The sequence below is a fragment of the Rana temporaria genome, chromosome 3 (genome assembly GCF_905171775.1).
Source record: "Rana temporaria chromosome 3, aRanTem1.1, whole genome shotgun sequence".
NCBI lineage: Eukaryota > Metazoa > Chordata > Amphibia > Anura > Ranidae > Rana > Rana temporaria.
Window position 1 is genome coordinate 156,483,020 of NC_053491.1, and position 23,390 is coordinate 156,506,409.

General features: G+C 43.1%; 1 protein-coding gene across 1 annotated transcript in view; it reads left to right on the forward strand.

Moving 5' to 3' along the window:
* The first annotated feature begins 5,868 nt into the window (after nt 1-5,868).
* Nucleotides 5,869-23,390, forward strand: part of GRM8 (glutamate metabotropic receptor 8) — a 1,246,805-nt gene continuing 1,229,283 nt past the window's right edge. Inside the window, exon 1 of the mRNA XM_040343692.1 lies at nt 5,869-6,383. The gene's annotated coding sequence lies outside the window, so the exon portion shown is untranslated. The remainder of the gene's footprint in view (nt 6,384-23,390) is intronic.

Genomic DNA, 23,390 nt, shown 5'->3' on the forward strand with positions numbered 1-23,390 from the left:
GTTTTACTAATGTCATTAATTATCCAATTTAGATTGGAGCCCCAGGCACCTGCCAGTTGAACATACATTTATCTGGGATACATGTTTATGCTCTCGGTTTTCCCACTGGCCCTACCTCAGTTCCCGGTTGCAGACAACCCTAGCGACGCATGCGTTCCAGTTTGCACATCCTCACATGCTGGAAATTAGTACGTTTTTGGAGATGACCATTTTCCCATCTTTCTTACTGTCTCCCATTATTTGGGTGTTATGCTAAAACTTACATATTATACTTGTGTCCTTCTGCAGATCTTACCCCACTACGCATCCCTGAAGATTGGCAATAATGCCATGAACGGTGTCTCGGGCTTACACAGATGCTACATGTTTCAGTTTTAGGACCAACCTTGGGTTTAATGATTCTATTTATGAGGATTTTTTCAACAATGCGAGGAATAAGTTGTTATACAATGTTTATGGTTCTTGTATCATGCTTTTTTTACGCTCATTGCTATGTATGTTTACTATTATGTATACATTCGAAATCGCATGCTCTGCTATGTGTTTTAGATAAACGCATCCATATCACACTGTCCTATCTTTGAGTTTTCTCATGCATACCTCATTCAAAGACCTAATCCTCCTCCTTTTTTCTATCAAAGTCAGTGAGCCAATTAGGAGAGAAAGGGGTGGGGTTAGATTGTGGCTCTGTGTCTGAATGGACACAGGGAGCTGCAGCTCGACTTGAGTGCCCCCTTAGCAAGCTGTTTACTGTGGGGGCACTCAACAGGAGGGAGAGGCCAGGAGCACCGAAGAGGGACTCGAGAAGAAAATGGAAAACGGAAAAAAAATTGACTTTAGTATCCATAAAAATTACTTAGCACTACAAAATGATACTTGGTTCTGAATTCTCTAAAAGGGGCACTACTGGGAGGTGGGCTGGAGGTAGAACCAAGGGACGGTGCTTCTTAGAGATGGGTAGGGGGCAGAGATTGAGGGGGTTCCTGCACATATTCTCTCAGAAAAAAAGCTATATATATATATATAAAATAAATATAAAATAAATGATGTGTATAAATATATATAATTATATATAATATAACACCAAACTACTGATAAAGAAATATGAAATAATATAATACATCTGCTTTTTTTCTGGCTTCTATTGTAACCACTTTAGCAGCTAGAAGCTGTAGATTCCAGCTTTGCACGAGATAAGTGCCTAGGCTGTGCAGAATGAAGATCTTCTGAGTGATAGATCAGAGTTGGGTAAGTAATAGCACAGAAAAGACGATTTACAACTGAAGGTTGAAGTAAAATGTAGTTGCAACCACTTTCCTCAAGATGGAACTTTCCTACCAAGTAAAAAATCGATGTTAAACTCTAATTCTTCACAACAAGCCAGTGTGAAAGTGAAAATATATATTAGCTGAGGGATGCATACACCGGCTATTGTTAATAGTACAAATGATTGAACAAATACTCTCTAATATTCTGTAATAGGCAATGTGAGCCAGGAGATTGTGGGCATGGGCCATGGATTAATTAGCATGCAGGATTAACCATACCTTGTAATGACGGTGAGCAGATGTTCACAAAATCAAATCTCTTTAATTATGACACAGTTGGATGAGGGGCACTCCATCGGATCCCTCTAAATGCTGCCATCTCAGCCATACGTTTCCATTATAGTGGAAATGTATATGAGTTTAGCGCTGATCACAATTGATGGACATGTCAGCAGAATAATTATCAGCTCATTAAGCTTGAGCTGTCATCATGTTGTGTGACTGTAGGAAGTGTTGTAGGTGTAGGAAGTGCTGTGAGTGTTGTGAGCGTAGAAAGTGCTGTGAGTGTTGTGTTTGTAGGGAGTGCTGTGAGTGTAGGGAGAGTTGTGAGTGCTGTGAGTGTAGGGAGTGCTGTGAGTGTAGGGAGTGTAGGTAGAGCTGTGAGTGTAGGGAGAGCTGTGAGTGTAGTGAGAGCTGTGAGTGTAGGGAGAGTTGTGAATGTAGGGAGTGCTGTGAGTGTAGGGAGTGCTGTAAGTGTAGGGAGAGCTGTAAGTGCTGTAAATGTAGGGAGTGCTGTGAGTGTTGTGAGTGTAGGGAGTGCTGTGAGTGTAGGGAGTGCTGTAAGTGTAGGGAGAGCTGTAAGTGCTGTAAATGTAGGGAGTGCTGTGAGTGTTGTGAGTGTAGGGAGAGTTGTGAGTGTAGGGAGTGCTGTGAATGTTGTGTTTGTAGGGAGTGCTGTGAGTGTTGTGAGTGTAGGGAGGGCTGTGAGTGTTGTAAAAGTAGGGAGTGCTGTGAGTGTAATGGTCGCTGTGACTGGATGGTGTGCTGTGAATGTTGTGAGTGTAGGGACTATAGAGTAGAGCTGTGAGTGTAGGGAGAGCTGTGAGTGTAGGGAGTGCTGTGAGTGTAGGAACTACATAGTGTAGGGAGTGCTGTAAATGTAGGGAGTGCTGTGAATGTTGTAATTTTAGGGAGTGCTGTGAATGCTGTGAGTGTAGGGAGTATAGGACTATATAGAGTGTAGGGAGTGCTGTGAGTGTAGGGAGTGCTATGAATGTTAAGAGTGTAGGGAGTGCTGTAAATGTTGTGAGTGCTGTAAATTTAGGAATGTAGGCACTGATGTGAGTGTAGAGAGTGATGTGAGTGTAGGGACTATAGAGTGTAGGGAGTGCTGTGAGTGTAGGGACTATAGAGTGTAAGGAGTGATGTGAGTGTAGGGGGTGCTGTGACTGTAGAGACTATAGAGTGTAGGGAGTGCTGTGAATGCTGTGAGTGTAGGGGTTATATAGTGTAGGGAGTGCTATGAGTGTAGGCAGGGCTGTGAATGTTGTGTGTGCTGTGAATGTAGTGAGTGCTGTGAGTGTAGGGACTATAGAGTGTAGGGAGTTCTGTGAGTGTAGGGAGTGCTGTGAGTGGAGTGACTATAGAGTGTAGGGAGTGCTGAGAGTGTAGGGAGTGCTGCGAATGTTGTGAGTGTAAGGAGTGCTGTGAATATTGTGAGTGTGGGGAGTACTGTAAATGAAGGGAGTGCTGTGAATGCTGTGAGTGTAGGGACCATAGAGTGTAGGGAGAGTGTTGTGAATGTTGTGAGTGCTGTAAGTGTAGGGAGTGCTGTGAATGTAGGGACTATAGCGTGTAGGGAGTGCTGTTAGTGTAGGGACTATAGAGTGTAGGGAGTGCTGTTAGTGTAGGGACTATAGAGTGTAAGGAGTGCTGTAAGTGTAGGGAGTGCTGTTAGTGTAGGGACTATAGAGTGTATTGAGTGCTGTGAATGATGTGAGTGTAGGGAGTGCTGTGAGTGTAGGGAGTGCTGTGAGTGTAGGGACTATAAAGTGTAGGGAGTGCTGTGAGTGTATGGAATATAGAGTGTAGGGAGTGCTGTGAGTGTAGGGAGTGCTGTGAGTGTAGGCACTATAGAGTGTAGGGAGTGCTGTGAGTGTAAGCACTATAGAGTGTAGGGAGTGCTGTGAGTGTAGGGACTATAGAGTGTAGGGAGTGCTGTGAGTGTAAGGACTATAGAGTGTAGGTAAAGCTGTGAGTGTAGGGACTATAGAGTGTAGGGAGTGCTATGAGTGTAGGGACAATAGAGTGTAATGAGTGCTGTGAGTGTAGGGACTATAGAGTGTAGGAAGTGCTATGAGTGTAGGAACTATAGAGGGTAGGGAGTGCTGGGAGTGTAGAGAGTAGGGACTATAGAGTGTAGGGAGTGCTGTGAATGTAGGGAGTGCTATGAGTGTAGGAACTATAGAGTGTAGGGAGTGCTGTAAGTGTAGGGACTATAGAGTGTAGGGAGTGCTGTGATTGTAGGGTCTATAAAGTGTAGGGAGTGCTGTGAGTGTAGGGACTATAGAATGTAGGGAGTGCTGTGAGTGTAGGGAGTGCTGTGAGTATAGGGACTATAGAGTGTAGGGAGTGCTGTGATTGTAGGGACTATAGAATGTAGGGAGTGCTGTGAGTGTAGGGACTATAGCTTGTAGGGAGTGCTGTGAGTGTAGGGACTATAGAGTATAGGGAGTGCTGTGAGTGTAGGAACTATAGAGTGTAGGGAGTGCTGTGAGTGTAGGGAGTGCTGTGAGTGTAGGAACTATAGCGTGTAGGGAGTGCTGTGAGTGTAGGGAGTAGGGACTATAGAGTGTAGGGAGTGCTGTGAGTGTAGGGAGTAGGGACTATAGAGTGTAGGGAGTATAGGGTGTAGGGAGTGCTGTGAGTGTAGGGAGTAGGGACTATAGAGTGTAGGGAGTGCTGTGAGTGCTGTGAGTGTAGGGAGTCGGGACTATAGAGTGTAGGGGGTGCTGTGAGTGTAGGGAGTGCTGTGAGTGTAGGGAGTCGGGACTATAGAGTGTAGGGAGTGCTGTGAGTGTAGGGAGTGCTGTGAGTGTAGGGAGTCGGGACTATAGAGTGTAGGGAGTGCTGTGAGTGTAGGGAGTAGGGACTATAGAGTGTAGGGAGTGCTGTGAGTGTAGGGAGTAGGGACTATAGAGTGTAGGGAGTATAGGGTGTAGGGAGTGCTGTGAGTGTAGGGAGTAGGTACTATAGAGTGTAGGGAGTGCTGTGAGTGTAGGGAGAGTTGTGAGTGTAGGGAGTGCTGTGAGTGTAGGGAGTAGGGACTATAGAGTGTAGGGAGTGCTGTGAGTGTAGGGAGTCGGGACTATAGAGTGTAGGGGGTGCTGTGAGTGTAGGGAGTGCTGTGAGTGTAGGGAGTAGGGACTATAGAGTGTAGGGAGTATAGGGTGTAGGGAGTGCTGTGAGTGTAGGGAGTAGGTACTATAGAGTGTAGGGAGTGCTGTGAGTGTAGGGAGAGTTGTGAGTGTAGGGAGTGCTGTGAGTGTAGGGAGTAGGGACTATAGAGTGTAGGGAGTGCTGTGAGTGCTGTGAGTGTAGGGAGTCGGGACTATAGAGTGTAGGGGGTGCTGTGAGTGTAGGGAGTGCTGTGAGTGTAGGGAGTCGGGACTATAGAGTGTAGGGAGTGCTGTGAGTGTAGGGAGTAGGGACTATAGAGTGTAGGGAGTGCTGTGAGTGCTGTGAGTGTAGGGAGTAGGGACTATAGAGTGTAGGGGGTGCTGTGAGTGTAGGGAGTGCTGTGAGTGCAGGGAGTAGGGACTATAGAGTGTAGGGAGTGCTGTGAGTGTAGGGAGTCGGGACTATAGAGTGTAGGGAGTGCTGTGAGTGCAGGGAGTAGGGACTATAGAGTGTAGGGAGTGCTGTGAGTGTAGGGAGTGCTGTGAGTGCAGGGAGTAGGGACTATAGAGTGTAGGGAGTGCTGTGAGTGTAGGGAGTAGGGACTATAGAGTGTAGGGAGTGCTGTGAGTGCTGTGAGTGTAGGGAGTAGGGACTATAGAGTGTAGGGGGTGCTGTGAGTGTAGGGAGTGCTGTGAGTGCAGGGAGTAGGGACTATAGAGTGTAGGGAGTGCTGTGAGTGTAGGGAGAGTTGTGAGTGTAGGGAGTGCTGTGAGTGTAGGGAGTAGGGACTATAGAGTGTAGGGGGTGCTGTGAGTGTAGGGAGTGCTGTGAGTGTAGGGAGTAGGGACTATAGAGTGTAGGGGGTGCTGTGAGTGTAGGGAGTGCTGTGAGTGTAGGGAGTCGGGACTATAGAGTGTAGGGAGTGCTGTGAGTGTAGGGAGTAGGGACTATAGAGTGTAGGGAGTGCTGTGAGTGCTGTGAGTGTAGGGAGTAGGGACTATAGAGTGTAGGGGGTGCTGTGAGTGTAGGGAGTGCTGTGAGTGCAGGGAGTAGGGACTATAGAGTGTAGGGAGTGCTGTGAGTGTAGGGAGTGCTGTGAGTGTAGGGAGTAGGGACTATAGAGTGTAGGGAGTGCAGAGTCTCGATCAGGAACGTGCATTGTGATATCAGACGATCAGAAAACCTATGTTTCTCCTTCCCCTGGCAAGCTTGCTGTACTACATGTACTAATTAATAATTGAGCACCGAGCAGCCCTGTGTGCGGTAATTGGCAGCATTGTTGAGCATTGTGAAATTCATAGAGCTTTCCAGAGATAAGCAGTTGTGTAGAGATGATAATGAGGCGGCGGTAGATGATGGTGTGTATAGAGTAGAGGCTCCGTGTATAGAGCAGAGGTTCTGTGTATAGAGGCTCCGTATATAGAGTAGAGGTTCTGTGCCACATACTGTACCATGCTTGTGGTGTGCATTCGTCCCCTGGTGTTGGCATCTGAAGCAGAGGGGGTGCTTGCCTTGCCTGTGGTCAGGGTGAGCGTCTGCTAAGAGGTGGATTAGGAGAGTTAGGAAGACCAATAGCTGCCAGTGGGAGTATTTGCTATTCACATGGAAGAGACTCGGCGTTCTGCTGTGGACTGCTTAGCCGCTTTCAGCACCGCGGACAGCTACAAGTGCGGCACTGCCAGGAAGCCGGGCGATGCAGCGCCAGGACAAGGGACGGTAAGTGCACACAGGCTCTCATTACAGTAAAGTCTTCCTCTATGCATAGCCGTGTAATACAGCAACTCATCCCGATGACTTCTATGTCACAGATGCTGCTGTGCTTTCTGCATTCTGTGCATTTAAGAATTATTTCATCAGGTGCACTGTCCCTAGGATAACCATAGTGCACTTTAGCTTGTGTTTGCTCCTATGGGGGTGTCTGGATAGCTCAGCCCCCCCCCCCCCAAAAAAAAAGTGGGATCCCCTAAAAGGGACTTCTTCTCTAATATGGTAGGGAGCATGCACCAGTCTTAATTATGGCACTGTCTGGAAAGCTCATGGGCTCCCCCCTAAAAAAGTGGGATCCCCTAAAAGGGACTCTAATAGGGGTATAAGAGTGGCACCAGTCTTTATTATGGCACTATCTGGATAGCTCAGGGGCTCCCCCCCCCCAAAAAAAAAAATGTGAAATCCCCTAAAAGGGACTCTAATAGGGGAAGAAGAGTGGCACCAGTCTTTATTATGGCAATGTCTGGGTAGCTCAGCCCCCCCCCCCCCCTCAAAAAAAGTGTTATCCCCTAAAATGGACACTATTAGGGGAAGGAGGGTGGCACCAGTCTTTATTATGGCAATGTCTGGGTAGCTCACCCCCCCCCCCCCCAAAAAAAAGTGGGATGGATCCCCTAAAAGACACTGTAGGAGAGAGAGCATGGCATCAGTCTTTATGGCACTGTCTGGGTAGCTCAATGGCTCCCCCAAAAATAAAAAGTGGGATCCCCTAAGAGGGACTCTAATGGGGGGCACCAGTCTTTATTATAGCACTGTTAGCATATTATATACAGCAAACACATTGTGTTGGGGGAATTCCTCCATGGAGCCATCCAGCCATGGCACTATTCTGTTTACCATCTTCTGTGCTGGAGTTTTCCTGCACCACATAGCCCCTCCTTTGCAGGCTTGTTAAATATCCCCTAAAGTGGTGCTGATGTTGCCACCTCTGAGGAGTACGCAAGCAGTGGGGAGTCTTTTAGGCACTTTGCATGTTCATTCTTGCTTCTTTTTTCGAGCTTACACGTTTCTTTTTTTTTTTTTTCTGAATCGATGTGTATATGTTTCTCTTTGTTTCTCTGTACAAAAACCATCCAAGACCTTTTGTTTTGTTTCAATAATTTCTTTACCCCCCCCCCCCCATTCTCCATTCTTAAGGGCACCCACATTTAAGAGTAACTGTACATTTTGTAGGTTATGCTGTATATGTTTTATTTTATTATTTTTCCTTACAGTGTTGAACTGTGGAAGTGTAGTACATTCTATTTTGACGTTTCAGTTTTACAACACAGTTTTTTTTTCTTGTTTACGATTACTAGATAATCGATTTGTAAGACTATGGTATTCATTTGAGAACTTTTTAAAATAAAACATATATAATATAAACAAACAAAAAAACAAATAAATCATGCAAGACTGCCATTTTAATTGTCTTTTTAATAGGTGAAAGCACCTCGTAGGAAGCAGATAGCACCTCTGAATCATTCAGCCCTTGCAGCGAGTCTCAGTGTGTGCCAGCTGAGAACTAGAGACATAAAACTTTGATTTTCTTTTATATCCAGAGGAAAGAGAATGCCCCCAGCTCTCCCTCTCATATGCCATGTCCTCTTTTACATAGTCCTCACTATGATCAAAGTTAAACTGATTTCTTTTTTGGGGGGGTGTATAGAATATAAAAAGCCCCTTTTAGCAAGAGTGGGAACAAAAATCCATCTGCTCAGCAGACTAGCAAGAAATTCCCCGGAGACTTGTTCAGCTGTTGGAAATATAATAGAACCGCACAAGACGCTGAAAGTCTGACACATACGATTTGGTGCAAATTAAATTCTTTATTTATTTCATTTTTTTTAAAAATCATTTGATGTGTTGATCACACCGTTGGCATAAAGTGTATCACCAATGTACGATCCACTGACGTGTTGCACAGGGATGTGCTTAGAAAGGGGGCAACTCTTTTTTTTTTAACTGTTCACTTGCAAGAATAATTCCCTGCCCATAGCCTGGTTTGCCCATAGCCTAGTTTTGCCCATAGCCTGGTTTGCCCACAGCCTGGTTTGCCCGCAGCCTGGTTTGCCCACAGCCTGGTTTTCCCACAGCCTGGTTTGCTCACAGCCTGGTTTGCCCATAGCCTAGTTTTGTCCCCATAGCATAGTTTTGCCCATAGCCTGGTTTGCCCACAGCCTGGTTTGCCCACAGCCTGGTTTGCCCACAGCCTGGTTTTCCCACAGCCTGGTTTCCCCACAGCCTGGTTTGCCCACAGCCTGGTTTGCCCACAGCCTGGTTTGCCCACAGCCTGGTTCGCTGCTGGAAGCATTTGTCGGTGTGATTTCTTTAAAGTTAATAGGTGGCACACAATGAAGAGTAATCAAAATCGATTAGCAATGTAGAGAGCACACAAGGAAGGGTGCCCCTGACATTCAGCCTTGCAATACCTGTGACCTTTAGGTCTTATTGGAAGAATATTACAGTTTCTCAAGTGAAAGATGTTGCAGGGTATTAAAATGTCGGGAATAATGGGGACATAAAATGCTCACAATGATCTGTAGAGAACGAGCTAAACCATTTAATAGGATTGATGATTTAACATGCAGGAGTGGATAGATTTTTGTTGTATGTGCATGCAATTGGAAAGGGAAGATGTGAGCATTCCCCCTTTTCTGCATGGACAAAAGATCAGAGCATAGAGAGGCTGTGAAATCCTGCTCATTTTGATGGGTTAATGCTAACATTTTCTGACAAGTTCTCTGCTTTGATATCAGGAGTGTGGCATAAAAAGTGAACAAGACCCTCTTTGTGAAGACTTCTAGTCTGTGCTTTCCAACAGGCAGTCTGTCAGGTAAATTAGTCAAAGTCTGAGTGCTTAGTCCTTCCAGAGAAATAGATTAAGGATTTGATGATATAGGCTAGTCCATGACTTTAAAAGTACTCAGACACACTCCTTAGACTTTCTACATGGCTAGATCAATAGATATAGAGCACTTTTTCACCCCCAGAAAAAAAAACCTTATTGTATTTAATGGATGAGTGATATTGGCAGTTTACAAGCCCAGTGAACTAATGGCACAGATAATGGAAGTGATCCCTGTTAAGTAAGTGTCCCTTGTAATTAACATTCTAAGCTACCAATAAGGGAATCATTCAGTTTGTTGTAACCTATATTTACAAGTGTGGATTCACATTGGCACATACAAACCCCCAATGATTTATAGGAGAGTTCAATCCATAGAGAGGAGGAGGGCAAGAGAGCAGATGAGTGTATGGGATTTGGGAGTGATCAGCACGCCTGCACTGACATTAGGTGCCATTTTCTATCAGTAATTGGGTGAACTGTGTTTGTCTTACAACAATACCCAACATGCCATATTCAGCACATGAATATTCATTGTTGTACTTTAATAATATACTTATTTCTACAGAATTATTCACATGATATACATTGTTGTACTTTAATAATATACTTCTTTCTACAGAATTATTCACATGATATACATTGTTGTACTTTAATAATATACTTCTTTCTACAGAATTATTCTCATGATATACATTGTTGTACTTTAATAATATACTTCTTTCTACAGAATCATTCACATGATATACATTGTTGTACTTTAATAATAGGCTTCTTGCTACAAAATCATTCACATATGCAAAACGCACATTTATTTATACTATCAGCAATGGTTTGGATCCCACAGTTTTTTTTATAATGGCAGCAGCTAGTTGTTTATTATGTGATTTTGTTATTGTGCATTATGACATTTATTGCAGACAATAAATAACAGCTTTGGTGTGCTGTTGGGTTATATTTTATAAGCGCACTTGCATAAAATATGCATGAATTGAAATGCAGATGGAGGCTAGATAGTAGCACGGTGCCAAGGAAAAAATTGTGTAGTAACCCATAGCAACTAATCACAAAATAGCTATGCCCAGCTTATAGCAGACAGTTTAATGATGACTTGTTTCTAATTGGTTGTTATGGCTTACTGCACAACAGCACTCTTTCACTCTTTCAGCAGCACATTATTGAATGATACATGTTTACTATTAGCTGTATTCTCTATTATAGCTAAAATGTTACTTTTTCCATAGAAATGTTTCAGTTTATAAAGTCCTCTATAAATGCCTGCCAGAATAAAGTGGCCAGGGAAAGGATTTCCATTTTAGTCTATATTTTATTCAACCACAAATAAGTTAGATGGTCTGGTGGACCTTTAATATTTTGCTTCTGTGTCTAATACCTCTAGCAGTATAGCAAAACTGAATTGTAGTTTTACTTACAGTTATTACATTTTTTGGTACATTTGTACATGAACCCAGTTGGATCCATGTACAGTAAATAGCATTATCAATATGTTTGAATATATTAAAAAGCATTTTTCTTGTATATAGTTTATACAAATATAAATGTACATAAAGGACATTTATTTTCACATTATTTGTGGAGTTTCTGCTACTTGGTTGTGCCTTGCTGATCGCCTTATCTCAAAGAAAATCGACCAGGCAGGGTATGTCTGATTATGAAAACAATATAAAATTTATGAAACAAACAAAACAGCTTTTGTGCAGACTCTAATGATGTGAAGCAACCACAGTGCTCATGGCAGTTCGGTCACCCCAAAGAGTTTGGAAACATCAGTGGGCCAGATTCTCGTAGACTGGCTTAAAAATGTGGCGGCGTAACGTATCTCATTTACGTTACCCAGCCGCAAGTTTTACGGCAAGTGCTTGATTCACAAAGCACTTCCCTGTAATCATTTCATTTAAATTAGGCGCGTTCCCGTGCCGAACGTACTGTGCATGCGCCGTCCCTAAAATTTCCCAACGTGCATTGCGCTAAATGACGTCGCAAGGATGTCATTGGTTTTGACGTTAACGTAAATGGGGTCCAGCCCTTATTCACGGACGACTTACGCAAACGACGTAAATTTTTAAATTTCGACGCGGGAACGACGGCCATACTTAACATTGGTTGCCCCTCATATAGCAGGGGCAACTTTACGCGTCGCAAATCGTACGTAAACGTCGTATCTTCACTGCGTCGGACGGTCGTATGTTCGAGAATTCGCGTATTTTGCTAATTTGCATACTCGATCGGGAAAACGACGGAGGCGACACCTAGCGGCGAAAAAAAAAATTGCATTTAAGATCCGACAGCGTAAGAGCCTTCCGCCTGTCGGATCTAATGGTTATCTATGCGTAACTGATTCTAAGAATCAGTTGCATAGATATGACGGCCCAGATTAGGACTTACGGCGGCGCACATGGCGTTGCGCCGTCGTAAGCCCTTTCAGAATCTGGGCCAGTGTTTATTGCATGGCAAGAAATATGTTCTTTTCCTCAAAATCATGTTATAATCTGGAAATGCTGACATTTATAGTAGATATGTGAAAGTAAATGATTGGCGTGTTTAAGGTGCTCTATGGTTTGATTCACCAGTTCCTGCGAACGTGTAAAATACGCTAATATGGAGTTATAGGTGACATCAGCTAATTTCTCTGATAAATATGCTGATTTTGAATAAACATCATACAACATAAACCTGCTATACATGCATATGAACTGCATATAACTGAAAATGTTAAAGCGGAGGTTCACCCTAAAAACATGTATATAACATTACATTCTGCATATTTCCAACATTTACAGTAGGGGTGCAACGGATCAATAAACTCACGGATCGGATCGATCCTCGGATCAGGAGTCACGGATCGGATAATTTTAGGATCAGTAAAAAAAAAAAAACACACACACACAAGACAAACATAAGTCACTGTAATGTCCACCATTGTCCCCCACTCGCCATCACCATCACTGTTCCAGTCCAACATTGCCCCCACACTAGTAAACAGTAACACTGTGAGGCCTCGTACACACGGCCGAGAAACTCGACGGGCAAAACACATTGTTTTGCTCGTCGAGTTCCTTGTGAAGCCGCCAAGGATCTCGGCGAGCCAACTTTTTCCATTGCCGTCTGGGAAAAAGAAGACATGCTTTCTTTTTGGCCCGACGAGATCCTCGGCGGTTTCCTCGTTGAAAAGTGTACACACGACCGGTTTCCTCGGCAAAAAAAAAAAACTCAGCAAGCTTCTTGCTGGTTTTTGCCGAGAAACTCGGCCGTGTGTATAGCCATTTTTCCCACTGTAATAATAGCCATTACATTAGCCAACAACATGAATCAACTCACTGTACTCTGTCTCATGCAGAGTCACAGCGCACTCTTGCAGAATAGAAAAGATCCACGAGCAGAGGGAGGGGTGATGACATCAGCGCGCACCGCCGCCGGGTCTACCAAGATGGCCGACCGCTCCGGAGCTAGGCCGAAGCCGTGGCCTTTCCTAAGGCCGTGGCAGCGGTGCGCTCCGCGGATCGCATTCTGTGCCGATACGAACAGGTCGACCCGTTCGGATCGCAGATCGGGCACGATCCGTTGCACCCCTAATTTACAGTATGCTGTTTTTTTTGCTGTACATACCGTATTATTGCTATTTTCCACCCGGCTTCCGGGTATTCACTCCCGCGGGAGTAGGCGTTCCCATGCAGAAGCGCAGTGTCATGTGAGACTTCGCCCAGATGATTGACGTCTTGAGAAAAACTTCCCCCCGGCGGATAAGGCGCGTCACGATTTTCTGAAAGTAGCCAAACTGCGAGTCGACTCTATACAGCACTATACGGCGCCTGCGCACCAACTAGGAGCCGTGTAGAGCTGACTGTGCAGGCGCCGTATAGAGCCGACTCGCAATTCGGCTACTTTCGGAAACTCGTGATGTGCCTTATTCCCCGAGGGGACGTTTTTCTCAAGACGTCAATCATCTGGGCGAAGTCCCACATGACACTGCGCCTCTGCATAGGAACGCCTACTCCCGCGGGAGTGAGTACCCGGAAGCCGGTTGGAAAATAGCAATAATACTGTATGTACAGCAAAAAAACTAAAAACAAACAGCATACTGTAAATGTTGGAAGTATGTAGAATGTAATGTTAGATACATGTTTTTAGGGTGAACCTCCGCTTTAAGTGCAGCTGCATGGAGAAAGAAGGCTGCCGCTACTAATTTATTTTACTGAAATTTTTGCTTCCTTGTTATTAATCCATTGGCTTTAAAATCCTCTGAATACCTGACCTAGAACAAGTATGCAAATAAAGAGTTCTGATTACGCTCAGACTTCGTTGGCTGTCTGCTTGTTCCAGATTAGTGACTCAGAGAACACTCAGGGTCCATTTACATCTGTTAACACATACAGGATAAAGAAGAAGTATGGCCAAAGCTTTTTTTGGCCATTCTTTTCCTCTGGGTCTCAGAAGTGCACTTAGTTCTGTATACTATGACCCAGATTCAGCCAACAGCAGGCTAAAATACGCTGTCGGCTGATATCACATAACTGGTCTAGGCCATGCAGAGATACAGGCAATAATTTTGGGATCCACCCAGATGCCTGACCAACAACTGGCTTGACCTCTCAGCATAGCCACTGAGAATCTGAGATAGCCACTTCTGTCCCCTCTACAGTCTGGAACTTCAGTGAAGGGGCTTGAGGGCTTGAGCACAGAGCGGTGACTGACAGTCACTGTTTCAGGGCTGGTGCAGGGATTTTTGACACCCTAGGCGAAACCTCATTTTCCGTCCCCCTTGGCTCCACCCCTGACTCCACCTTCTTTACCCTGCCCATAAATACCCCACCTTTTTAATGAAGCACCCATCAAATGCAGCCTCACCAGCGCCGATTAAATGCAGCCTTACCAGCACCCATCCATGCAGTCTACCAGTGCCCATCAATGTAGTCTACCAGCGCCCATGAATGCAGCCTCACCATCCTCCATCAAATTCAGCCTCATCAGCGCCCATCAAATGTAGCCTCACCAGCGCCCATCAAATTCAGCCTTGCCAGCGCCCATCAAATGTAGCCTCACCAGCTCCCATCAAATTCAGCCTCGCCAGCGCCCATCAAAGCAGCCTCACCAGCGCCCATCAATGCAGCCTCACCAGCGCCCATTAAATGCAGCCTACCAGCATCCATCAATGCAGCCTACCAGCGCCCATCAATGAATGTTTGCTTGCTTCCATTAATTCGGAGTTGGTACACAGACACAGTCTTCCTCTGCCGCTGCACCTCTGACACTATGTGCAAATGGAGCAGTGGCTGCCTGTTGATGCTGAGACTTAGTTTCTTGCTGTAGAGAAAAGAGGGTAGTGACACCAGTGGCCGGGTGCCCTAGGCACCAGTGCACCCTAGCTTGCCTAGTGGTAGGACTGACCCTGACTGCTTTATGCTCAGAGGGGAGCTGAGAACTGAGCAATCAGTGCTATTTGATCGTTACATTTTTGGCTGTAGAGCCTGCGGGAGACAGCTGCAGCATCGGATCAATACTGCATCCACCTAGGTGAGTGTGGATATTTATTATTTTGAAATCCCACACTTCTCTTTTAATGCGTGTTGCAGTAGGTAGCCCATTCATTTTTAATGGAAACCATTGTTCAGGTTTTCATTAAAGGATATTTTTTAGTCTGCAAATGAATCAACAATAAACATAATGCTATAACAGAGTCTTTACACTGAAGGTTCCTGTTTACAGTAAATTTCCTACCACCTAACTCACTCTTTGGTCAATTATGGTGAAATGCATTGTGTGCAATGTCTAGATTTCATGCATTCAAGGTCTGACTCGGCTGCATTTCTTGCTACTGGTCCAAAATTACTGGAGGTTTATATTTTTTATTTAATACAATGCAATTAAAGAATAACATGAAATTACTTGGCAATACTGTAATTATTACCCATCTTTGTGCCTAAAACATTGGGCCTGTCCTAGTTAGGTGCAGTTGTACCATTTATGGAAATCTTGTTATGTATTCTTTATACTGCAGTTGAGTCTGCACTTAAATGTAGTGCAGTATATAACCAGGAATTAGTGAAAGTGACATTCTGATCGCCGTATTATAACCAAAAGAAGAGTTCTAGTCTTTCCAGAGACTCTTATAAATCCCATTTCCCAAAGTTCCAATCTGAAAATAGCAGTGTCAACGCTTTTTGTGACCTTCCAGTTTTTTAGAAGTTCTTCATTACAGCAGCCAAGCTATAAAAACATTTCACGTATTTCTGCAACCACCTTGCCATTTAGTACATTTTTTTGACCATTCTTTACTGGTTTTTAAACATGATATGATATACTATATACGCCAATTTCCAACTGTCTGCTCATGATTGGGGTCGCTTATTGCACAGCATAGAGCAGAACAGTACAGAAGAAATCATGGATGGTCAGAGACAAATGGACTATTTAGGCAATGCCTGCTACCACTCTTTTAAACAACTTGTCCCATTTTGTTAATTATCTACAATTTCAGAAAGTTAACATTTTCAGCTTATTTACTTTTTTAATTTATATAACACAGCAGATAATGTACATTGCAAGCATGGATGGGACATGCAAACTCCATGCAGTTATAATCTGTTTTGGAAATTGAGCCCAACAGTTTAGCCTGCTCTCTGCCCTACGTTTAATATTATTTTATCAGGATTGACAACACACTGCATGTTACAGGACAGTATAATTTATTCTTTCAAATGAGGCACGTTATTGATTAGATAAGACAATATATTTCTATAGGATGGTGAATAGTGTGGGTAAAATGTTACAGTATTAGGTTAAATACATAACACTGAGTTCATACACCAAGGGCTCCTTATTCTTTACAGCTTTCTACAACAACACTAAATCAGAAGGTGCCATACCTACCTAATTTCCACTGCTCATTGCTCACTTATGAGCATATGGATGTAGACAGTGATTTCTGTATTCTCTTAGCTTGCTCTGTAGCACTACCTTCTTTGTAAAATACACTGGCTTTAAAGAGAATGTCTGGACACAATGATAAAATTATGCAGTACATCTTTGCAATACATGCAACTTTCCCTGTATTTTTTCTTTGCAAATCACTGCACATATAGAAAAATATGGGGGTGCACCGATACGGCGAGTACAAGTACCAGTACTTTTAAGAACTTGCCGACATCGAGTACCGATAATTTGCAGTGCAATTTGCATGAACAAAAAAAAAAAAATCGCACTGCAAAGAAGGGTGTGTGTAAAAGGAATAGTCAGTTTAGACAATGTTAAACTTACAGTACACATCTGGTAGAAAATCAGGGCCCATGGAGGTACTTACAGGGCTGGAGGAGAAGTTGTGGGACCCCATGGGTATAGGGCGGAAGTAGTGTCAGCTTGGGGGGGCGGACCGCTTTTACATCTCCTCCAGCCATGTAAGCACCTTCAGCGGCCTGGATTTCCTACAAGATATGTACTGTGAGTTCTAAACTGCCCACTAGATGGCGCTTTAATCCCTTTCTACAAACACACAACAGCAGTGAGGGAAATCGCATGCGATTTGGACAGGAATCGCACCACGTTCCTGTTTAAATCGCATTAAATTTTTTGCAGTGCAATTCGGGCACGTTCATTTTGAATTAAGGCAGATCGCAACTCAAAGTATCGGGTTCTGTATCAGGAGCATTTGGGCGAGTACCGATACTCGCGCAAATGCCTAGAATCGGCACCGATGCTAATACCGTTATCGGTATCAATGCATCCTTAGAAAAATACCTGTTGACATCTAAAAATCCAGTAAGAACCTGTTTGAACTGACAATACAGTACTTCTGTTGCAGTAAAATGCACTGAGCAATGTCAGCCCTGCCTGACTTTAAAATGTAACTGCATTTTTGCTCAATATGACCTATCTGAAAGTAACATTTGCTTATCCATTTTTCATTATATACAAAGCAAGCATGGTATGCTTTAGATTGTGGCAGATTTATTTTAATGCTAATGTCCACATTGGAACAAAAAAGTAATTTATAAAAGCTAAATTCAGCTTAAAGCTGAACTCAGGGCACAAAAAATCTTTACTTTAAATATACATTATGTTCTTCAATAGCCACAAAAGATATGTAGTACTACTCCAATAGGAGCTGCTGGATAGAATGGGTCCTCTGTTTTTTGCCTCAACCTTCTCAAAAACCTCAGCCCCTCTGACACACCAGGTTGAGTGTACAAACATAAGATCACTGAAAGTAATACTTAGTACCCAATAGCAGTGCTATATTAAAGAAAAGAGGCACCAAACCAGGTAGTAAAGGCAGACCTAATTTATTGTCATCCAATAAGGTTGGTACCTAAGCAAGCATTAAATGAAAAAAGAATTGTAATGAAACCGTTAAGCATACCATGCGATTAACAGTAGGCACTAGGCATACAATGACATGCCAGATCAGATCAGCATAAACAGTGGCAAGGCCACCTCAAGTGCAGTAGTAAAGTTTAATTTACTGAGTACTGGAACTATACTGCCAGAGCGCATTTATGGTGGCAAAACTAGTCCTAGACTGACTGGGTATGCACTGCCCAAAAGAAAAAGAGGATGGTAGCGGGAACAGCAGTGGAGCAAAGGGGTCTTGCAGAATATTTATTAGGGGAGTCTTTTAAGATGTTCTTCTGCTGGTTATCATTGGGGCACTTAATGACAGTCCCAGTTAACCTGCATGCAGTATAGGTACAGTATAGTCTGGGCACAGTTCGATATAATGCAGTATAGAATTGGTATAGGTGCAGTCTGGATTTGGAATAAGTATGGCATATAGTGTGTATATGTGTGTGTATGTAAGTATGTGAGTGTTTATTTATATATATATATATATATATATATATATATATATATATATATATATATATGTGTGTGTAAGTGCAGTATGGGTTCAGTATGGACTGGGCACACTTGGTATCCTGCTCGCATTGATTCAGTCTCTGCTAGCAGCGTCAATAGTGGGCAAATAGCCCTATCACCAGTTCCCAGTATGCTTCTGTGGATATTTGCTGTAAAAGTGCCCCCCCCCCCCCCCTCAGTCTCTCCCTGAAAACCCTCAGTGACCAATGATGGGAAGCAGAGGGTGAGTGGATGCTCCAGCCTCTCTAAAGCAGTGGTGCAGGATTTGGAATGTGGGTTTTGCCTTTGGTTACACTCAGGGCTCAAGTCCTGCGGGAACGTGTGGGAACGGAGTTCCTGCACTTTTTTCACAGCAGGAACTCAGTTCCCTTTGCAGGACTAGAGCAGCCGAGCCAATCCTTCACTAAGCGGCGATGCCCAGCTCGAGTTACTGTCAGGAGCAGGCGAACCATAGTAATCCTTTATGGAAGGAAGCAGGAAGCGGCCAGTAACATAAAGGATTACTAAGGTACAGTGGATCAAAAAAAAACATGCGGTTTAGTAATTATGCATATGAGCGTATCATTTTTTTTTTTTTGGTGGGGGAGTGGATCTTGGGTGGGAGTTCCCACACCTTTTTTCCCCAGGACTTGACCCCTGGTTACACTTCATTGGATGTTTAGTGAGGTCCAAGAAAGGTCTACTTTTAATTTTGGAATCAAATGGAAGTTACAGGGTGCCAATTATGAACCTTCAGGAGGGTGTTGAGATGTAAGAGTTGATTTACTAAAGGCAAAAAAAGACTGTGCACTCTGCAAGTGCAGTCACTCCAGAGCTTAGTAAATGAGATAAAGCTTCACTTTGCAAAGAGTACCCAATCACGAGCAAGCAAAATAAAAATAAATGTTTTGCTTGCACATGATTGGATAATGGAAGTCAGCAGAGCTTCTGCTCATTTACTCAGCTTTGGAGCAAATGCTCTTGCAAACGCTCCTTTAGTAAATCATCCCCTTAGGCTCTCAATTCCCTTCATAATGGCAAAAAAAGTCTGAGGGCCCGTACACACGTCCGAGGAACTCGACGGGCAAAACTCATCGTTTTGCTTGTCGAGTTCTGTGTGAAGCCGCCGAGGATCTCGGCAAGCCAACTTTCCTCATTGAACAACGAGGAAATAGAGAACATGTTCTCTATTTGGCTCGACGAGGAACTCGTCGGCTTCCTCTGCGAAAGTGTACACACGCCGGGTTTCTAGGCAGAATTCAACTCCGATCGAGTTTCTGGTTGAATTCTGCCGAGAAACTCGGTCGTGTGTACGGGGCCTCAGATTTCATCTCAGCCATGATTACCTGAGGAAGTCATCACACACAAACCTCCCAGTATCCAAGAATAGCAATATTGTAACGTGTTTTTGAGAAATGCATATTCTGTAAGAAATCTTTTGCTGGGTAATCTGCTGATTGTCCTTATTCAGATCATTAACTTGCTCCCTGCTAAGCTCATCAGATGTTGTCACAGGTGGACCACACCTTTGATAGATCATCTTTGCATTTTTCATTTGTTTGGCTCAGTCAGCAGTGCACAGTTATCACCATGAACAGGTTGCATATGCCAGTGAATTTCAACTGGAGCAACACCTTCTGCCAACAGGAACTCAGTGACAGCACATTGCTTAAATCGCACTGACGGGAATCCCGCACAGGGTTCCATTTGAAAGAAAATGGCAAAACAAGTCACTGCGATGACCTGCTGCTATCTAAGGTGGTAGAGGAGAACCCTAGCAATGGGATTGATTTACTAAAGCAAATAGGCCGTTCACTTTGAAGAGAATTTCCATTTGCTGTGAATATCATACAAATGCACTTTGCATAGAATACCCAATCATGTACAAGTTAAAAAAAAAAACACCATTTTGATTGCACATGGATGAATGAAAGAAGTCAGCAGAGCCTTATAAAATTCATCAAATTCCCTTCCAATGTAAACAGACTGTTTGCCATTAGTAAATCAACCCCCAATATGTCCATACTTGTGACATATCTGTGTTGCCATCTATTGAAGACGTGTGAAAGGGAAGGCATTACCTTTCACTATTATTAATATACAGGATTTATATGGCGCCAACAGTTTGTGCATTACGTTACCACACGAGGGCAGATAGTACAGTTATAATACAATTCAATACAGGAGGAATCAGAGGGCCCTGCTCATTAGAGCTTACAATCTAAGAGAGAGGGTCAAGAGATACAAAAGGTAATAACTGTGGAGGGGTGAGCTGATGGAGAAAATGAAAATACAGTTGTTAGGCATGGGTAGGATAGGCTTCTCTGAAGATGAGGGTTTTCAGGGATCATCTAAAAGCTAATAGAGGAGATAGACAGACAGATTGGGGTAAGGCATTCCATAGGATTGGAGAGGCTCTGGAAAAGTCCTTCAATCTTCGTATAAGCCACATTACATGATTTAATAAAATTGAGTATATATATATTTTTTTTTCTGCAGTACCACAATAACGTTTTTTTTTTTTTATCAGGTATATTTATTAAATCTGGATTTGAATATTGGTTTCATTCTTGATTTCTTAAACATTCTTTACCTTGTGCCATTTATTCTTACAGCTAATATTCACTGGTGACAATTTCACTGCAGGGTAAATTATTTTAAAAAGTCAGGAAAGGGCTTTGTTTTCTGAACATCCTTTACATCCAAGCTTTACATCCTCTTCCAAGTCTTTTTAAAAATCTCAGATGATTTTAGTAAGGCACCGGAGCTGGCATGCAGTAAGAAACTGGGCTGGTAGGATGGGCTGAGAGTGTGAAATATGCTGAGTGCGTATGCTTTGACATCAAATTAATTTGGGATATACAGTGGTTTTGGAAGGATAACTCTGTAATAGGACACGCTTGCTGAGATGAAAGCAAAGTAAAGGGGAAACCTCTTTAGAGTCAATGAATATGCAAATTAGAGTTTGGGGCAGCAACTACAGCATGGTTTAAGGAAAAGACTATTATTATAATTAAGGTAAATACCCTGCTATTCTACTATTTTGTTTTTTCCTGAATCGGTAATATATGGAAATCAGAACTCGGTATCGATGGCTGTTGGTGAATTATATTAGCATATTGTCAAATAATGTAGCCTGTTACACAATTTTTTTTACATAGCAAGTTAAAAAATAATTATATTATCATCTTTGTATGCCATTTTTATTTATTTACAGAACACATTTCTGTAGTAATTATATTTTATGTAGGCATTTCTGTATATTGCTAACAGTTAAGAGTTTAGTTTCTCAGAACCTTTTTTTTCTGTATACATCTCATCTGTCACCCTTTCACTGTGTTGTAAATATATGTGTATTGTTACTGATGGACTGACCATTTTTCATAGTAAAGTTGGACCCTAGGGTCTGTATAAAAAGAAGTATGTTCATATGAGACAGGCTGCTGTATAAAGGCAGTGTGTCCTTACACAGAGAGATAGCAAATCAATACACTTTGATAAAAAAAAAAACATATTGGTAGAATAATCCGGATTTACTTTATGTACAAGACTGTGTGTTCCACAAGAAAGGGGATGAGATTTCTTCACCTACTTGTACAAACTATTTCATAGATAATATTTTAGTCCAAATCACAGATCTATTCTGTCCTTCACCCTCCTCATGTTTCCTAAGCCTTTTGTGCTCCCCCTTCCTTAGTAAATTGGCTTATTGATCTGCTTCATGATTGATTTTGTAAGACAATCCTATGTCAATGAGAAAACTGTAATATTATACTGTCGCCTTTATAGGTATCTTCTTCAATGCTGAAGTTTAGTTAGAGATTTTTTTGGGGGGGGATACAGCACCAGGGATATAATTTACCATAGTATATCCTACGTCCTGCAGACTGATGGCTACTTTAAAACTCCTCCCTTCAGTGATGTCGGCTCCCCCTTACATTGGTGAATTTCCAGCAATGCATTGGTTAATTTGCTTAAACTAACAGTGAGGAATTGTGACACTCCCCTCCACCCCTCTTCTCCAGTCACAGAAATTATTTGTGTTATTATTCTAGAATACAAAGTGTTCTGTAATTGGAGGAGAGGCAGATAAATGGCAAGATGCCGTTCCTCCAATTGCAGAATGCTTTGCATTCTGGGAAAATAATATAATGAGTTCAATGAATGGAGAGAGAGGTGGGGCAGAATGAGTGGTGCGATACTTCACTGTTATAGTAGAAAATAGTTAACCCATACAACACAAGTTGATCAGAATCACTGAAGGCGGCCAGAATCACTGAAAGGAGGATTTGTATAGAAAATAGCATCCAGGACGATGTAGCATATACTCAGAAGTAGTATGTTATATCCCTGGTGCTGTATCCCCTAAAAAATGTTTAACAACATTTTCGTATTAGCCAGTTATATACCAGTAGACAGTGGTAGTACACTCTCCCAGCTTTGTAGAGTGAGTGATAGGCCCTCAGGTAGATGTGATTTGGACAACTTTACAGCTTCCACAGGCCACTAAAGTGCCACCAACCCCTCACCCGACTACCCCGCCATGTATACCATGATTCGCTGTCCCACCAGCAAACCTGGGTCCAGCAATGGGAAATGTCTATGGGTAGAATAAGGGGAGACCAATGAACATCTGTTTACTGATCTCCCCTCCAGTGAATGAACACAGAAGTGATGCATATTATACAGTGGTGGCTGGTGCTCTATTTTTTTGGGGGCGGCAAACAATGATAAAGAAAAGTGGACTACAAGGTTGTCTAAAGCTAAAATGTAGATGTTCTAGAGCAGGGGTGTCAAACTTAATTTAATTTTGGGCCGCATCAACAGTATGGTTGCCCTCAAAGGGTCGGTTTTATCTGGGGTGAGCTACGTACAGAGTGCAGGGTTCAGGAGTGCATTACATGCAGAGATGAGGACTACCCTGTGTACAAAGTGCAGAGTTCAGGAGTGCGCTACATACAGAGTGCACAGTTCAGGAGTGCGTTATGTACAGAGTGCAGCATTCAGGGGTGTGCTTTGTACAGAGTGCAGGGTTTGGGGGTGCAGTGTGCACAGTTTGCAACAACCCACAAAACTTCTTCACATCTCTTTCACCTACCTGGCCTGGCTCTAGTACTTCCTTGTGTAGGCGGCTCTACAATCCATGTATTTGCAGTGAGATCATTCTCTCTTCTAGATTCTAGAGATATGTCCCCGCTGTGCCCCACAGTGAGTGCATGCAGGAACCTGTTAGATCCTTGAGTCACTGAGGGAAAAACTGTCCGTCCCTTTAAGGTTTC